Source organism: Natator depressus, chromosome 5, assembly GCF_965152275.1.
Source record: "Natator depressus isolate rNatDep1 chromosome 5, rNatDep2.hap1, whole genome shotgun sequence".
NCBI classification, from domain to species: Eukaryota; Metazoa; Chordata; order Testudines; family Cheloniidae; genus Natator; species Natator depressus.
Window position 1 is genome coordinate 36,504,889 of NC_134238.1, and position 16,247 is coordinate 36,521,135.

General features: G+C 41.3%; 1 protein-coding gene across 2 annotated transcripts in view; it reads left to right on the forward strand.

Annotated features, from left to right (window-relative positions):
• The window catches only part of RAB3C (RAB3C, member RAS oncogene family), a 200,540-nt gene that overhangs the window by 73,111 nt on the left and 111,182 nt on the right, over nt 1-16,247 (forward strand). The gene's annotated exons all lie outside the window — the stretch shown is intronic.

Consider the following 16,247-nt stretch of genomic DNA (forward strand, 5'->3'; position numbering starts at 1 on the left):
TGATTCCTGATGTGAGATTTGTGTCCATTTATTCTTTTGTGTAGAGACAGTGCGGGTTGGCCAATGTACATGGCAGAGGGACATTGCTGGCAGATGATGGCATATTTCACATTGGTAGATGTGCAGGTGAACGAGCCCCTGATGGCGTGGATAATGTGATTAGGTCCTGTGATGGTGTCACTTGAATAAATATGTGGACAGCATTGGTATCGGGCTTTGTTGCAAGGATAGGTTCCTGGGTTAGTGTTTTTGTTGTGTGGGTTGCTGGAGAGTATTTGCTTCAGTTTGGGGGGCTTTCTGTAAGCGAGGACTGGTCTGTCTCCCAAGATCTGTGAGAGTGAGGGATCATTTTTCAGGGTAGGTTGTAAATCTTTGATGATGCGCTGGAGATGTTTTAGTTGGGGGCTGAAGGTGACAGCTAGTGGCGTTCCGTTATTTTCTTTGTTGGGCCTCTCCTGTAGTAGGTGACTTCTGGGTACTCTTCTGGCTCTGTCGATCTGTTTTTTCACTTCAACAGGTGGGTATTGTAGTTTTAAGAATGCTTGATAGAGATCTTGTAGGTGTTTGTCTCGGTCTGAGGGATTGGAGCAAATGCGGTTGTATCGAAAAGCTTGGCTGTAGACAATGGATCGTGTGGTGTGTCCTGGATGGAAGCTGGAGGCATGTAAGTATAGTGGTCAGTAGGTTTCCGGTATAGGGTGGTGTTTATGTGACCATCGCTTATTAGCACAGCAGTGTCCAGGAAATGGACCGCTTATGTGGATTGGTCTAGGCTGAGGTTCATGGTGGGATGGAAATTGTTGAAACTATGGTGGAATTCCTCAAGGGCTTCTTTTCCATGGGTCCAGATGATGTCATCCTCAATGTAGCGCAAGTAGAGTAGGGGCGTTAGGGGACGAGAGCTAAGGAAGCGTTGTTCTAAGTCAGCCATAAAAATGTTGGCATACTGTGGGGCCATGCGGGTACGCATAGCAATGCCGCTGACTTGAAGATATATACTGTCCCCAAATGTGAAATAGTTGTGGGTGAGGACAAAGTCAAAGGTCAGCCACCAGGTTTGCCGTGACATTATCGGGGATACTGTTCCTGATAGCTTATAGTCCATCTTTGTGTGGAATGTTGGTGTAGAGGGCTTCTACATCCATAGTGGCCAGGATATCTAAGAGGCTTGATGGAGTCCTCACCATCCAGTACTCTCACCTGTTGGGGAAATGGGGAAGAGCAGCCCAGAGCTGCTTAAGAACTGCAGATGTTTAGAGTCTCCACTGGCGAGGGAGGATCTAGTGGAAAGCAAGAGGAATGGACTGAATGGGCCTGGCCTCAGTTTTCTGACAGTATGGGGCACATGGTTGAAATTCAGTTAAGTTTTGAGTGTGGGGGCAATTGGCTTTGTTGGAAAATAAAAGGACAAGACATTGAATGTGCCTGGGGTCACCCTGACTGACTGCTGTCAGGTACAGTTGGGTAAGGGAGCCTAGACAGAGCTAAGAAAAGGAGAGAGAGCTTCTTCTCTTTAAAGCTTCAGACGACAGGGCTTATATTTAAATAATTAGGAATAGGAACATGTTTTAGTCTTTAAATTAATAGCAGAAGTTGACCAGAAATTTGAACCTTCAAAAATGTTTTCTAAGTTCAGTATTCTGCTAAAGCACACTTAATTCTTTTTTTAATTCTTGAAGTGTTTGTAACAGTAGTTGGTATTTAATATGAACATTCCTAGACTTTGTTCCAAATGAGAGAAACTTAGCTGGGGTTTAAAAAACCAAGGTGTTTGTATAGAGAACATCTGTTTTAAGCCATAAACTAAGCAAAGAGATACATGTACCAGTTCACACCTTTCTCCTAAATTTAGCATTCTCTACCAAACCCTGTTCTTTCTTAACCAAATCTGACTATTTTTTAATGTTTTGAGACAGGTTATGTTTACAGTTTTGCACATGTGGCTGACAAGACCTTAGCTGTTGAGAAAAGACTTTGTTTTGCTTAAATCAGTTTGCATAAAGACAGATAAAATCTGAGTATGCAATTAAATGTATAGTACATGGTTTTCATAAGCAGCAACACATTAAATACAGTATGAATAACAATGTAAAACATTCCTAAAGCCTGGTATCAACCTAAAATAATGGTCACATCATTTTGAAACAAAGTAGGCCAGGGAGATTCCTAAGGATTTATTTTTTTATGAAGTTTAAAGGACTGAAAGGAGAATGTAACCTAATATAATCCATAAGCATAAGGAGTAATAAAAATATGTAATTTGTGTCCATGCCTTGACATTAATTAAAAACAGTCAGCTAGCAACAACGCACCTGATATAAACTGTAACAGACTCATTAGTAACTGATCATTAGTGCATCTGTCTTGAAGGCTTCTCTTTCACTGAAGGCTTCCTTCAGGACTTGCCTGGTGCTTGCAGCTGGTTCATAATTCAGGAGTCTGTTTGCTCACTGATTTTTAGCAGCTGGACATATTATACTCTTCTGGCCTGCTTTAAGCTTGCTGTCTGTAAAATGGCAGATTGGTCCTGTGGGGACTTAAAGCAACTCTTGTACTTTACAGTGTAGGTATAATTACATTCAAGACTCTTTGAGAGCCTGATCCCACTGAAGTCAATGGAAACATTGGGAGTACTTCCACTGACTTTACTGGCAGTTGGATCTTCAGACATGGTCTACTTTAAAGGGATCTCACGGTCACACCTGAAACCATCAGTAGATCTTACTTCTGTAGTGGTATCAGGGTGTGGTGCTCAGACCCCCATATTCTCGTTTGCAGGCCTTCCTCTTCATTTTTAATTGTTACTTTAATAAAGTTATTTTTAAAGGTATTTTTTGACCATTGCTGGCCCCTTATATATTAGCTTCCTCCAATTCCTTTCCATGAGGAACCCATTAAAGTTTTTAAAAATACTTTTGTATAGGATTTTCGCTCTGTACATCTCAAAGTGCTTTACAAAGGTATGTGGGTATCATTTATCTCCTTTCTACAGTCAATGAAAATGGAACACCTAGGTGAAATTATTTGCTCAAAATCACACACCTGGTCAAAGGCAGAGCCAGAAATAGAATCCAGTTGTTCTGCCCTCTTCACTTTGTTACAAGGAGGAGGAAGGGTGTGTTACAAATAAAATTATACTTAAATTGAATTGTCTCAACCACTCAGCCCAGGTATCCCATTCACTTACTCATCCATAACTGTACATTTATTTCTTATTCAAAAGGAAGGGATTGTATAACTGGCTGTGGGGTTCTCTTTTGCCTAATGACTGTACAGTCATTTTTCATTAACCTATACAATATAACGCAAAGCCATGCAGTCTGATAGGCTACTACCATAGAACTCTGCATTAGCATGGCAGCCTTAATTTCTCACCGTATTATCAGCCCACTGAACTCTGAAAAATGACATGTTAATTAAAAAGGAAATTTAATATTAGTGGGGGAATCTGGCTTCAAGAAGCAGGAGAGGAGGTATTGAGAAGAATGAGGTAAAGTGGGGTGACAAAGTGAGGAGAGATTCAGAAACTGTCCTATATTGTGAGGATATGCATTATGAGTTCTGGAGAGAAGTATGGTAGTTAATCAAAGATTTATCATAGATAATCAGAGCAAGAATGAGAGGATGGGATATTTCAGCCTCTATAATATCTGGATGCTCCCTCTTTTTATTTGGTAATAATGACCTTGACTTTCAGTCTCTGGGTTGATACTTTAGTTCAATGCATTACTGTTACCTCATAACTAGGAAGCACCTTCAAGTTCTCATCTAATTATCTGGGCAGTCAGCAGACATCCAGCCTCGTGCTCCTAATTTGCATGGAGAAAACAGTTAAGTCTGCCAATGAAAGTCAAAAGCCTTTGAGGGGAAGGTGAGAAGTCAGTCAAAGAAATGAAAGGTTTAATCACAACTTTAAACCAAATACAGGTCTGACAGAGCAAGAACACATCTATTTTTAGGTTATAAATTGCTCTGTGGGCAGAACAGCCAGTTTTAGAAACTCCATTAGATTGCAAGTACCCTTAGAGGTCACCAGAGCCAAGTGTAAGAGAGATGCATTGTTTAGAGTCTGGTTCCACTAGAAACTAGAAGGAATCATTCTAACTGTTTCTTATTTTTCTAATAGGATCACAGAAATGTAGGTCTGTAAAGAACTTTAAGAGGTCATCAAGTCCAGCCCTCTGTGCTGAGTCAGGCCCAAGAAAACTTAGACCATCCCTGACAGGAGTTTGTCTAACCTATTATTAAAAACCTCCAATAATGGGGATTCCACAACCTCCCTTGGAAGCCTATTCCTGAGCTTAGCTACCCTTATAGGCCATGACTATACGTACCGCTGCAGCACATCTAGTGACGATGCTCCATGCTAACAGGAGAGAGCTCTCCTGTCAGCATAAAAATCCCACCCCCACAAACGGCATAAGGTATGTCGATGGGAGAAACTTTCCTGTCGACATAGCACTGTGCACACGAGCACTTACGTCGCTCAGGAGGGTGGAATAGTCACACCTCGCAGTAACATTAGTTTTGCCATCATACTCGGTAGTGTAGACATAGCCATAGTTAGAAAGGTTTTCCAAATATCTTATCTAAATCTCCCTTGCTGCACATTAAATTCATTACTACTTGTCCTATTCTGTGACTACAGAAAAATTGATCAGTGTCGTCTTTATAGTGGCCTTTAACGTACTTGAAGACTTATCAGGTTCCCCCCTCAATCATCTTTTCTCCAGACTAAACATGGCCAGTTTAACCTTTCCTCATAAGTCAGGTTTTCTAAACCGGTTATCATTTTTGTTGCTCTCCTCTGGTTCTCTCCAATTTATCCACATCTTTCCTAAAATCTGTCATGCAGAAATAGGCACAATACTCTAGCTGAGGCCTCACCGGTGCTGAGTAGAATAGGACAGTTGCCTTTCATGTCTTCTATACTGTTGATATACCCTAGAATGATATTAGCCTTTTTTGCAATTGCATCATGTTATTGACTTGTATTCAATTTTTAATCCACTATAACTCCCTGATTCTTTTAAGCAGTACTATCACAAAGCCAGATATTTCCCATTTTGTAAGTGTGCATTTGATTTTTTCCCTTTGTAAGAGAAGTTCTTTACACTTTCTTGAATTTCATCTCGTTGATTTCAGACCAATTCTCTAATTTGTCAAAGGTCATTTTGAATTCCAGTCCTGTCCTCCAAAGTACTAGAAACCCTTCCTAGCTTGGTATAATTTGCAAATATTAGAAGCATTCTCTTCACTCCATTATCAAAGTCATTAATTAAATCATTGACTAGTACTGGGTGCAGGACTGACCCTAACAGGAGCCTACTTTGTGACTCTGATGGAGCCAGGCACTAGCTCAGGTCCATTGCTAATGATGTCTAATTTAATATTTGTTTAATCTCTCTGTGCCTCAGTTCTCCCATTATAAAATGGGGATGATTCTCTCACCCTTTGTCAGTAAATTGTAAGGGCTTCAGGACTGGCCCTTCCTCTGTGTTTAACCAGTGACTAGTAAAATGGGGAACTGATTTTTTTTGAGCTTCTAGGTATTGTCACAATACAAAAAAAAACCCAACAACAACTGTGATGTTATATAAAGTTTGGATCTAAATTTGATCAGGTCCTCACGCTAGTCCTTAATGAGCTACAGCTGCAAAATTTCTGGTAATATTTATTTGGCTAAGGAACAAAATGTGGTGTAATCTTTGGCTGTGTCAGGGTTGCTTTATTTCTAGGGCTGTACCAAATTCACAGTCCACTTCTGGTCAACATTTTGGTGTTGTATTGCCACCCTTACTTCTGTGCTGCTGCTGGCAGGGTGCTGCCTTCCGAGCTAGGCACCAGGCCAACAGCCACCACTCTCTGGCTACCCAGCTCTGAAGACAGTGCAGAAGTAAGGGTGCAATACCACGACCCCCCTAAAATAACCTTGGGGCCCCTTGCAACTCCATTTTGGGTCAGGACACCAATTTGAAAAATGCTGGTCTTCCCCATGAAATCTGTATAGTATAGGGTAAAAGCACACAAGAGACCATATTTCATGATGGGAGACCAGATTCCACAGTCCGTGATGTGTTTTTCATGGCAGTGAATTTGGTAGGGCCCTATTTATATCACTGCTGCAGAGCAACTGTGAAGCTAACTAGTTTTCCACTGGAGACTCCTTGAGTGATGTAGGGTCACTGTAGCATCTACTACAGCTGTTCTCATTGGCCACTAGACAGTCTGTGACAGAAGGAACCTAGGACATGGTCGGGACATATCTGGATGCCATTATGGCCCCAGCTGCTCCACTTTACACTGTGGCTGGAGCAGAGACCAGATGGGCCAGGTTCAGGGGAGCGTAAAGGACATCTTTGTGCCTCCACCCATTTATCTTGAGCTGCACTAAGCATTTGTCAGCCACAGCTGGGGCTCAGTCCCAGTATTTGCAGGTACTTTGAATATGCTAACTGTTATAAATCTTGGCTATTTCAGTATCAGTCCCCTTCTTTTGGCTATTAAGAAACGAGACCAGTGCTTTATTTCATGCTTCAGTAAGGGCTTGGAGGCTGACAATGGTACACATGATAGAATTTTTTGACCCTGCTTGTTATTCTTCTTGAGTTTCCAAATGCCATGCATGAGCACATATGTATTTCCCCCCCACACACACTCTTTTGCCTCCTCTCTTTCTTTGCATTAAACCATCCACACCTTTTTCCTTATGTGGTGTGCGTAATGAGATGTTTCAGCTTTTATTGCTTGTGCACCAGGTCTGAATCTAAAAGCAAGTTGTTTGGGGTGGGGGAGTGGGTGTTCATAATCTATAAAAACAATGTTACATGCTTTTTTAAAAAGGCCATTTTTAGTTTAAAAATGTTTTAATAACCTATGCTAGACTTTTGGGGTTTTTTTTTTAAAGCATGGAGTAATATTGCAATATTATACTTGATGGCATTGTATGCCATTAAACATCTATTAGGATTTTCACTATAAAGTTTAATTTTCAGAGATTTATAGCTTATCTAAAAATGTTGCATGCTGAAATTTGGTATTTTGAAGGGGAAAGATTTCCAAGCTCTCAATGTATACTATAAATATTAGAGAAGAAATATCATTAAAGCACAGGACTATAAATCCATGGTATGCCCACATCGTGAATACTGCGTACAGATGTGGTCTCCATCTCAAAAAAAGATATACGGCATTAGAAGAGGTTCAGAGAAGGGCAACTAAAATGATTAGTGGTTTGGAACGGGTCCCATATGAGGAGAGATTAAAGAGGCTAGGACTTTTCAGCTTGGAAAAGAGGAGACTAAGGGGGGATATGATAGAGGTATATAAAATCATGAGTGGTATGGAGAAAGTGAATAAGGAAAAGTTATTTGCTTGTTCCCATAATATAAGAATTAGGGACCACCACATTAAATTAATGGGCAGCAGCATTTAAAAAAAATAAAAGGAAGTTCTTCTTCACACAGCGCACAGTCAGCCTGTGGAACTCCTTGCCTGAGGAGAGTTGTGAAGGCTAGGACTATAACAGGGTTTAAAAGAGAACTGGATAAATTCATGGAGGTTAAGTCCATTAATGGCTATTAGCCAGGATGGGTAAGGAATGGTGTCCCTAGCCTCTGTTTGTCAGAGGGTGGAGATGGAGGGCACGAGAGAGATCACTTGATCATTACCCATTAGGTTCACTCACTTTGGGGCACCTGGCATTGGCCACTGTCAGTAGACAGGATACTGGGCTGGATGGACCTTTGGTCTGACCCAGTATGGCCATTCTTATGTTCTTAGGTCTGGGACTTGTGAAGCTATATGCGGTTCCTTCCAAAGACATGATAAATGATCTTGGGCAAATCTCCATGCCCTTCCCTTTGCCTAAAGCATTGTTCAAGTGATAGTCCCACAGGAGAGGTGTGTGAATGAAACCTGGCTCACATGGTCACCATAAATGTGACCTAGCAGGTTCCCTTCATTTTGAAGCTTTTTCCATACCACCATTAGGTTTGCCTTGACTTCCAGATTCACAGGCACTTGAAAAATCCAACTGAACCTCCAGAAAAGTAAAACTCTCTAGTTCCATTGCTTTGATCATGTCTTTTTCACTCCCTGTCCCCTCTCCTTCTCTTTCCATGTCCTGGGAGTCTTTCCTTAAATAGAGAGGTATTCTAGTGCTCGGGTTCATCTTTCTCGGTCTTTTGAGGTGGCTTGAAGTCAACCCAGGTAAAACTGAGATTATGGTGATAGGCAACTTGATGAAATGTTAGTGGTTATTTCAGGGTATTTCTGGTGACGTACCCTCAGCTCTGGAATTTGCCTCCTTTTTGGTTAAAAAGTTTGAGCTCAGGGCCCAATACAAGATTATTCTCTTTGGCCAGGTTTTCATAAAAGGATAACTGACAAGGATTTGAGTGGGTTGAGGGGAAATTGCTAACCCTGAGCAGATGGGTAGGAAGGTCAACTAGCCTAATAAAGGGGAACTAAAATACTTCCTTTCACCTAGACATGGGAACAGGTGATTTTTTATACTTATGTGTTTCCTCTGCCCCTCTTCTCAGCCCACATGCATCAACATATGTACATACACAACTTGGGAATTCTTAATGGGCAGGGTGGATACATTGTCCAACTGGCAAAAAGAACCTCTACAATATGCAAACATATACAACAGCATCCAGCCTGTTTGGATGACTGCATATGCTTCAGTCCACGTATAGGAGAAGGGATTAACTCCTTTATGTGTTGCAAATCCCATTGATCTTGATTTGGGATGTCAGCAGAGGTTCTGCCAGTTAATGTGCAATGCACAGAAGCTGGGTGATTGCTTGAACCTTGCCTTCACTGGATCTCTGAGTTTGCAGATTAAGCATGGTTGGGCCAACCAGCCAGTCGGACTAAAGCCAATGGGATTACATGAGTATGAGAGTAGAATTTGGAAATGTGAGTTTTACATTGACATCTTTGGTCAGTTAGCAGTTAAAATCTTTTGTTAAAGATTTTTAAAGTGCCCTTTTTATTAGTCTTCACAATATTGAACTTTTGACTTAGCACTCACTCACCGTCATTCATTCCCTGCTGTTCCTCTACTCTAGTTCTTTAATGAAGATCATTGTCAGATCTGATAAGATACAACAGACATTACTTTTATAGTCTATCACAAGAGAACTGAAATGGCACCATAGAAGATCTATATATCTAGTTTCTCTGCTCTCCCAGGAAGATGAATTGCCATGGTAACACGGTAATGGAATAATAGGTCAAGTTTTATAATTTTTCCTCAGGCTTACTTTATTACATTTTTGCTTAGAAAAAAGACACCAGTATAAAAAGGCAGACTTCAGCATTTCACAGTTTGAACAAAACAAGAGATGATCATCTGAGCAATCCAGTACTCATGAATGAAGGAATCCGACCAAGTCACATCAGTCAGTAGCCATGTTTGAACTGATACAAGGATTGTCTTTGGGTGCAGGTGCACATCAGTACATTACTATAAAAATTGGGACTGCTTTTAAAATGCAGATGTGATGAAATATGCTCAATCTTTTCTCAAAAACAAAGCATAATAAAAACAAGGGCTGGAAGTTTCATTGTGTTGATGGAATTAACTGTTCCAAGTAAATTCAATCATAGCAAACTGTACTAAAATATAACATTTCACATTAAGATGTTTGATACTTCAAATATGCCATTTGTCTTTGGTAACTCAGATTATTTTGAGTATGTTAACAATCTCACAGCTGTAACTTTCTCTGTATATTCAAGAAGCTCCTAAATCTTAGGCAGAATAAAATTAAGAGGTTTCTGAATGCATTGGACCCCAGGTAACACTGGTATGTTTAACTCTTCTATTTAAATAGAAGATTCTTTGTAACCTCCCTCTCTTTGTAAATGTCATATTCATTCCACATGACCATGTCTTTAACATATAACATGTTTCCAATTGGATTTCATATTAATATGAATTTTAATTATGTTACTGCTGATACTGGTAGTGATGCCTGTAGTAAAGGTTGTTTGACGGGGTTGGGACTCACCACCGCAGCGCCTCCTGCTGTTGACTCTGGGAGTTAGCTCAGTTCATGCAGAGTGCCCTCTGCCGGTGGTGTCTCGTCCGTCTCTCACCTAGATTGGCGTCTCAACCTGCGTTTCTCCCAGCTCACGGCATCTTCTTCAGGACACTGCCCTCTGGCAGTGCCCACTACTCTGGTCTCACCCCCTTCCAGGGGTTTGGTGTTATCAGCAGTCCTTCTCTTAACCCCAGCCACAGTGGCCAACCACACCCAAAAGTCTAACCCCTTTTGGCAGGGGTCTGGTGCAGTCCATGATGGCCACTCCTAACGGCCAGGTGGAAGTGCAAGGGGGGGTACCCAAGCCCGCCCTCTACTCTGGGTCCCAACCCAGGGACCCTTTGGCAAAAGCCTTCCTGCCTGCCCTCCTTCTCTCCCTTTGTCCATCTCTCTCCCTGGGCCATTTCCCCCTCAGCCCCTTTGCACCAGGTAGGCCATTTTTCTCAGGGCCCACAGCCCAGCAGGTACCAGGTGGGAGTTCCCTTCTGCTCCCACTGCACTAGTCTCCTCATGCAGGAGAGGAACCTTCACTCTCTAAAGGCCTGGGAGAGACTACCTCCTCCCTTCCTGGGCAGCCTTTATATAGGGCCTAGCCTAGCCCTGACTGGCTGGCTGTAATACTGGCCCTGATTGGCTCTCTAACAGACCCTCCCTGATTGGCCGCTGCATTGTGCAGCTGCTCTGGCCTGTTGTAGCCCAATCTGGCATGGGGGTGGGGCACCGCCCCACCATGGTTGCCTACCACTCTCCATTCATTATAAGATTCCATTTTCACTTGCTTATAACTTTGCCAGACTTAAACCACGTGGGCTAAAATTCAGTTTTCCATTATCTATCTTAAGCTGAATATTTTTTTGAAAGTTTCACCAAAACCAGTTGAGCCATTCCTAGAATGAGGTTAGGAAAAAATACAGTATTTTGTCCAAGTTAAAAAAAAATCTTACAACCATTGTAAAACTGTAGTGCCACAGTACTCTGGAGCAAAAACTTGAAATTTTGGAGGTAGAATAGGTGGGCAGGGGCGGAGGGGTCATAGTGATCTTAGGGATGCTTTTTCTTGCCTTGTAAAATTCCACCCAAATTTGACCCTCTGAAAATCGCAGTTTGCACCTGCTCACTAGAGGTTTGTTAGCGGCTGGCAGCATTATTCTCTGAATCTCTGAATATTCCCTCTGCACTGAGTATGTGCCTTCTTGCAGCATTTTTGCACTGACTGTTTTTTTTAATGGACTATAAGGTATACACAATTCTTAATTAAATGTTAAGATTGAGAAATGAAGCTCTTAAAAGTAAGCCAATACAGAATTAAGATTCAAGACTCAACCTTAATTCTGCCTCCTCGTGTGTATGCCTTGTAATTTGATCTCTTTCTAGGGTTATAATTTATTTGGCATGTAAAACCACGTATAATGTACCATTATGTAGACTGGAATTTAATTTGCAACTTCACATACAGTAAAATAATGGCAGTAGTAATTGGCTTGATTTTTATATTTCAATGAACTATAGGAAACAAATCAAGTATGAAGTGAATTGTTTCAATAGTTCTAAAGAAGTATAAAGGTTGTATATAAGCCTTCCAGTATTGCAGGATTTTTATAATGGCTAAAGTTAATAGCATATTAAAAACCTTTCCAGTATAAATACTGTATGTGCAAATACTGTAAATTTCTGATTTGGAAATGAGCAATGACATTCTTCTAACTAGTGTTAAATGAATGATTTGTTAGAAGACTAAATTATCTTGGTTGCAGAATAAATAGGTAGAAGGATGCTGTAACATGATGTGCATAACAGTACCAGTTATCACATAATATAATCAGAAAAAGTCATTGGTAGGGCAGTTTTGTGCATCTGAACTAGAATCCAGAGTACATTCCACCATAGTAAAGGAGGAAGATTGTAGAAGAGAGACAACCAAATTGCAGTGTAAATATTCCTCCAAATCTTATTCCATGCCTCTTCTGATCAAGGAGGTACCAATGTCAATTTCCAAAGCCAACTGTGGTTTCCTTATACGGCATATACACTTAAAAGTAAATTGCCTACACATAATGAGGCTACAGGAAGGGGAGACCTCTTTGCTTTCAAGAATTTAGACTGAGGAAATTATGGGAGTCTACTTTATTTACTAGTATTCACTACTACTATTTGCTACTTATTAGTAATAGCAGCAAATATATATTTTATGGTAGTCTCCAGTTTGGACTCGGACTTGATTGTGTTGGGTTCTTGTACTTTCTAAAGGTCTCATAAGCCAGCTAGTTTTCTCAACATGTGCCTGTTAAATAAAAAGTGTGAAGGCATAATTGTATTCCTCAGCCAAGCAAGAAAGCCAATGGATCCATCATTATTAGAGGAAGGAATATCACCTTATTTCCTTCATGTTTAAGCAGTTTCCTTATATTTTTTTCATAGAAAAAGTTTTAATTTCCCATAGTTTTATTGGCTTAATACCCTTTCTTTACTGTTAGAGTAAAAGCCTGCCCTATAGCAAGTCTACAGTATTACTGTCCAGAATAGATATGGAATCCAGACACTTTTTGACAGTGACTATGTATCTGTCTGTCAACCTGAGATTTGTATAGGGGGAAATATATTAGTCTGATAAGCAGGAGAAAATATTATTTTGCTTCAGGTGATTCACACTAAAACCTGTCTGCAGATCATACAGTGAAAAATTCTAGTGATAAGTCACCAAGACAGTAAGCTCTATATCCAAGATTTTGATAACTTCATAGCCAGTATTTTAGAGCCTTACTGTTCATTGGTTTAGGCTTTCTCAGCTATGTCAAAACTTAAATATGTGTAAAAGAAAAAAGGGAGAGAAACAAGTGGACTAAAGTTTGTAGATAATTAATTTTACGTAAAGGTGGGCCTCAGCTGCAGATCTGGATTGAAGCTTTGCCAGATTTAAGGTAGAGGGTGCTGTTTTGGATCTGGACTTTTTTGTTTAGTCATTTATAGATATAGGAACCAGTTGCAAAAGTTCATGAAGATCAGAAGTGGCCCAGTGTTTGGGAGTTGTCAGATCTGAGTCTTTGACATGGACCTATCTCTAATTTTACATTGACGTGTGTTAGGGGGCTTATTCCTTCACCTACTTACTTCCCTGGTCCTTCTCGCATGAACAGAGAGCAACAATACCCGAAGTCCAAAGGTGCAAACAATTCGATGTTTATTGGGGTGAACTTCCAGCAAGCATGATTCCAGTTTCCTTCCTTAGTGTCCTCCTTCCTAGCTCTGACACCCAGGTCTTACACCTGTGTCCCTGTTCCCGTTCCTGCCCTTAGCCAAACATGATTCCAATTTCCTTACCCCCATTCCCTGTTCCCATTTCCCCCTTTAGCAAAACATGATTCCAATTTCCCTACCCCTGTTCCCATTCCCTCCCCCCCCCCACCCACCCACCCACTTCCTGATTGACTGCAGACTATATAGTAAAACTTGAGTTCTGCTTAGCTTTACCTTAACCAATCATTTTCCTGAAATTTAACTAACCAATCCTAACATATTGTAACATGATTATGTAACCAATTATAGCCCACCACCTTAATTAGTTTACACCCAGCAAAATTAATTATACAGCAGATGGAAACAATCACAGAACCAGACAGAGATTATACAGACAAACAATAGCAAAGTGGGAACTATAATGACAAAACAATGCAGAAGTGAGGATTTCACATCCCAGCTCATGATAAGTGAGTTCTTGCCAGACAGGATGCTATCAAACGAAGTTTCCTTTTACATTATCTAGGCACTTCCCTTTCTCTGGAGGTGATAGGCATTATCAGGACAGGATTGTATTCCTAACAGCCCAATAGCACCTTCTTTCAATGTGACTAGTTTGGAATCTGAGGCTGTGACCAGTCGCTTCCCAGCTTATGGCTGCCTCTGCTGCTTAGCCAAGGGCCTTAGCCTAAGAACAGGACCTCAGACTGTCCCAGTAAGAGAAGGACCTTACATCGGCAGACAGTGATTTTGATTCTTTCTTTTATACCTCTATAACTAGCCAAGTGATAAGAATACACCTAAATTCTTAGAGTACAGGCCTTTACCGACAGGCCTGAATATCTATATCCTAACAACGTGTTCAGAAAGCAATATTTCTAAAATGAGTTTTCAACGTATGGTAAAGATGGTGACCATAAATAAAACTGAATTTTCTAGTTTTCAGATGTTTACATGTGGCCCTCTTAATAGTATTCTCATTTCTGTTGAATCTTACAGCTCTTTAGGAACCATGAAAAGTTTCATTGGGCTAATGTGGGAATGGTACAGCATTGTGTTTGATTGTGTGACAAATGAATACAAATATCAGTAGAGCTATAAAACAGAGCTCCATGAAACTCCATAGTTTTTGTTTGCTGCAGTTCATGCAAACCTTGTATTAAATTCAGTTCTCATGAGTTCCCAAACCCATGAGTTCATCTCTGAACTTTGAGAACAAACCCAAAACTCCAGGAATTGCAGTTTTACACACTGTTTAGACCTCACTGGAGGTACTCCTGATCAGGGCCGTCTCTAGGATTTTTGCCGCCCCAAGCAAAAAAAATTTTGGCCGCCCCCGCCTTTTTTTTTGTGCCCTCCTGCCCCGGCTCCACCACAACTCCGCCCCTTCCCCAAATCCCCGGCCCCGCCTCCTCCCCCGGGCGTGCCACATTCGCCCCCCCCATTGCTTCCTGCGACTCCCCCCCCCCGCAACCCCCCACCTTAGCTCCCCTCCACTCTGCCTGCTCCCCTGAACACGCTGCTGCTCCGCTTCTCCCCCCTCCCTCTCAGGCGAGGGAGGGAGCAGGCGGAGCAGAGGGGAGCAAGGGTGGGGGGAGGAGCGCAGGAAGTAATTGGGGGGGGTTACAGGAACCGCTCCCCGTCCCAGATCATCTCCGCTCCACCACCGCCGCCTCCTCTCCCGAGCGCGCCGCTGCTCGGTTTCTCCCTCCCTCCCTCCCAGGCGTATCAGCTGTTTCGCGCGCGGCAAGCCTGGGAGGGAGGGAGGGGGGAGAAGCAGAGCGGCGGCGGCGCGCTCAGGGGAGTAGGCGGGGGTGGACCGGAGACGAGCTGGGGCGACGGGGGCACATTTCTAGGGGCAGCATGGCCAGCGCCAGAATGCCACCCCTAGAAATGTGCCGCCCCAAGCACCTGCTTGTTTTGCTGGTGCCTAGAGCCAGCCCTGCTCCTGATTTATGCTGGTGTACTTCTCAGTGGCGTACTTCTCCTGTTGCGATCTACACCATGGGAGCTAGTAAGGACTGTGCTTTATGGACACTGCTAGCCTATGATCGATAAATTCTAGTGCATGAAGCCCGCTGGTATGTCTAGAACAATGAAGTATCATGGGAAATTGAATGTCTACATCAAAGGCCTGATTCTCCTCTCATACTGGTGTAAATCCGGAGTAACTCTACTGAAGTTGTGGGGTTACTCTAGTGTAAATCTAGGTAAATAAGAGGTGTATCAGGCTCTAGCTTTCTATGCTTGTTTTCCATGCAAGGTCATTAAAATTAAACCTAGGCTGTAGTGACTGTAATCTGACCTGAATTCCCTCCTAGTGTTCTGCCTAAGAAATTGTTTGTGTATGGTAATCAGCTCTGTTACATTTTTAAAAAAATGATCTTCTTATAATTGGTTTAAGAAGTGGGTGGAATTTAATTTCTTCTTTATTTGTAGGATGATTGATGTACATGCAGAAAAGAACACTCATTTAAATATGTTTTCTCTAATGAGGTGGTACTACTTGTACCATAAGAATTATTTTAGAAAATATTCCAATTAATACATTTGTCATTTTTGTCAGTTTCTTCTACTAGGGAACAGCTGAAGTAGTCCTTTCCATGTTCTAGCAAAAATAAATTTTTGTACTATTAAAATTTTGCGATGATATAATTCCCTTACAGCATTTGTTTAAAAAACAAACTAGAATTAACTTAAGACCTCTGCAGTCAATGGTACAGTAGGTGTAATAAAAGTTCATACTAGACGTTGCTTGATGGAATTTCACTGAAATGTTCTATTTGTGCAAGATTTAAGGATACATTTGGGGTCTTTAAAAATCCAAATAAGTGTTATTTTGAAACAGAATGATTATATTATTTCCTGTAATATATTTTAATTATTATTGTTAACATTTTTATTAAACTAGAACCTTAAAACCTTAACCAAAATCGGGCACTCTATATTAACATA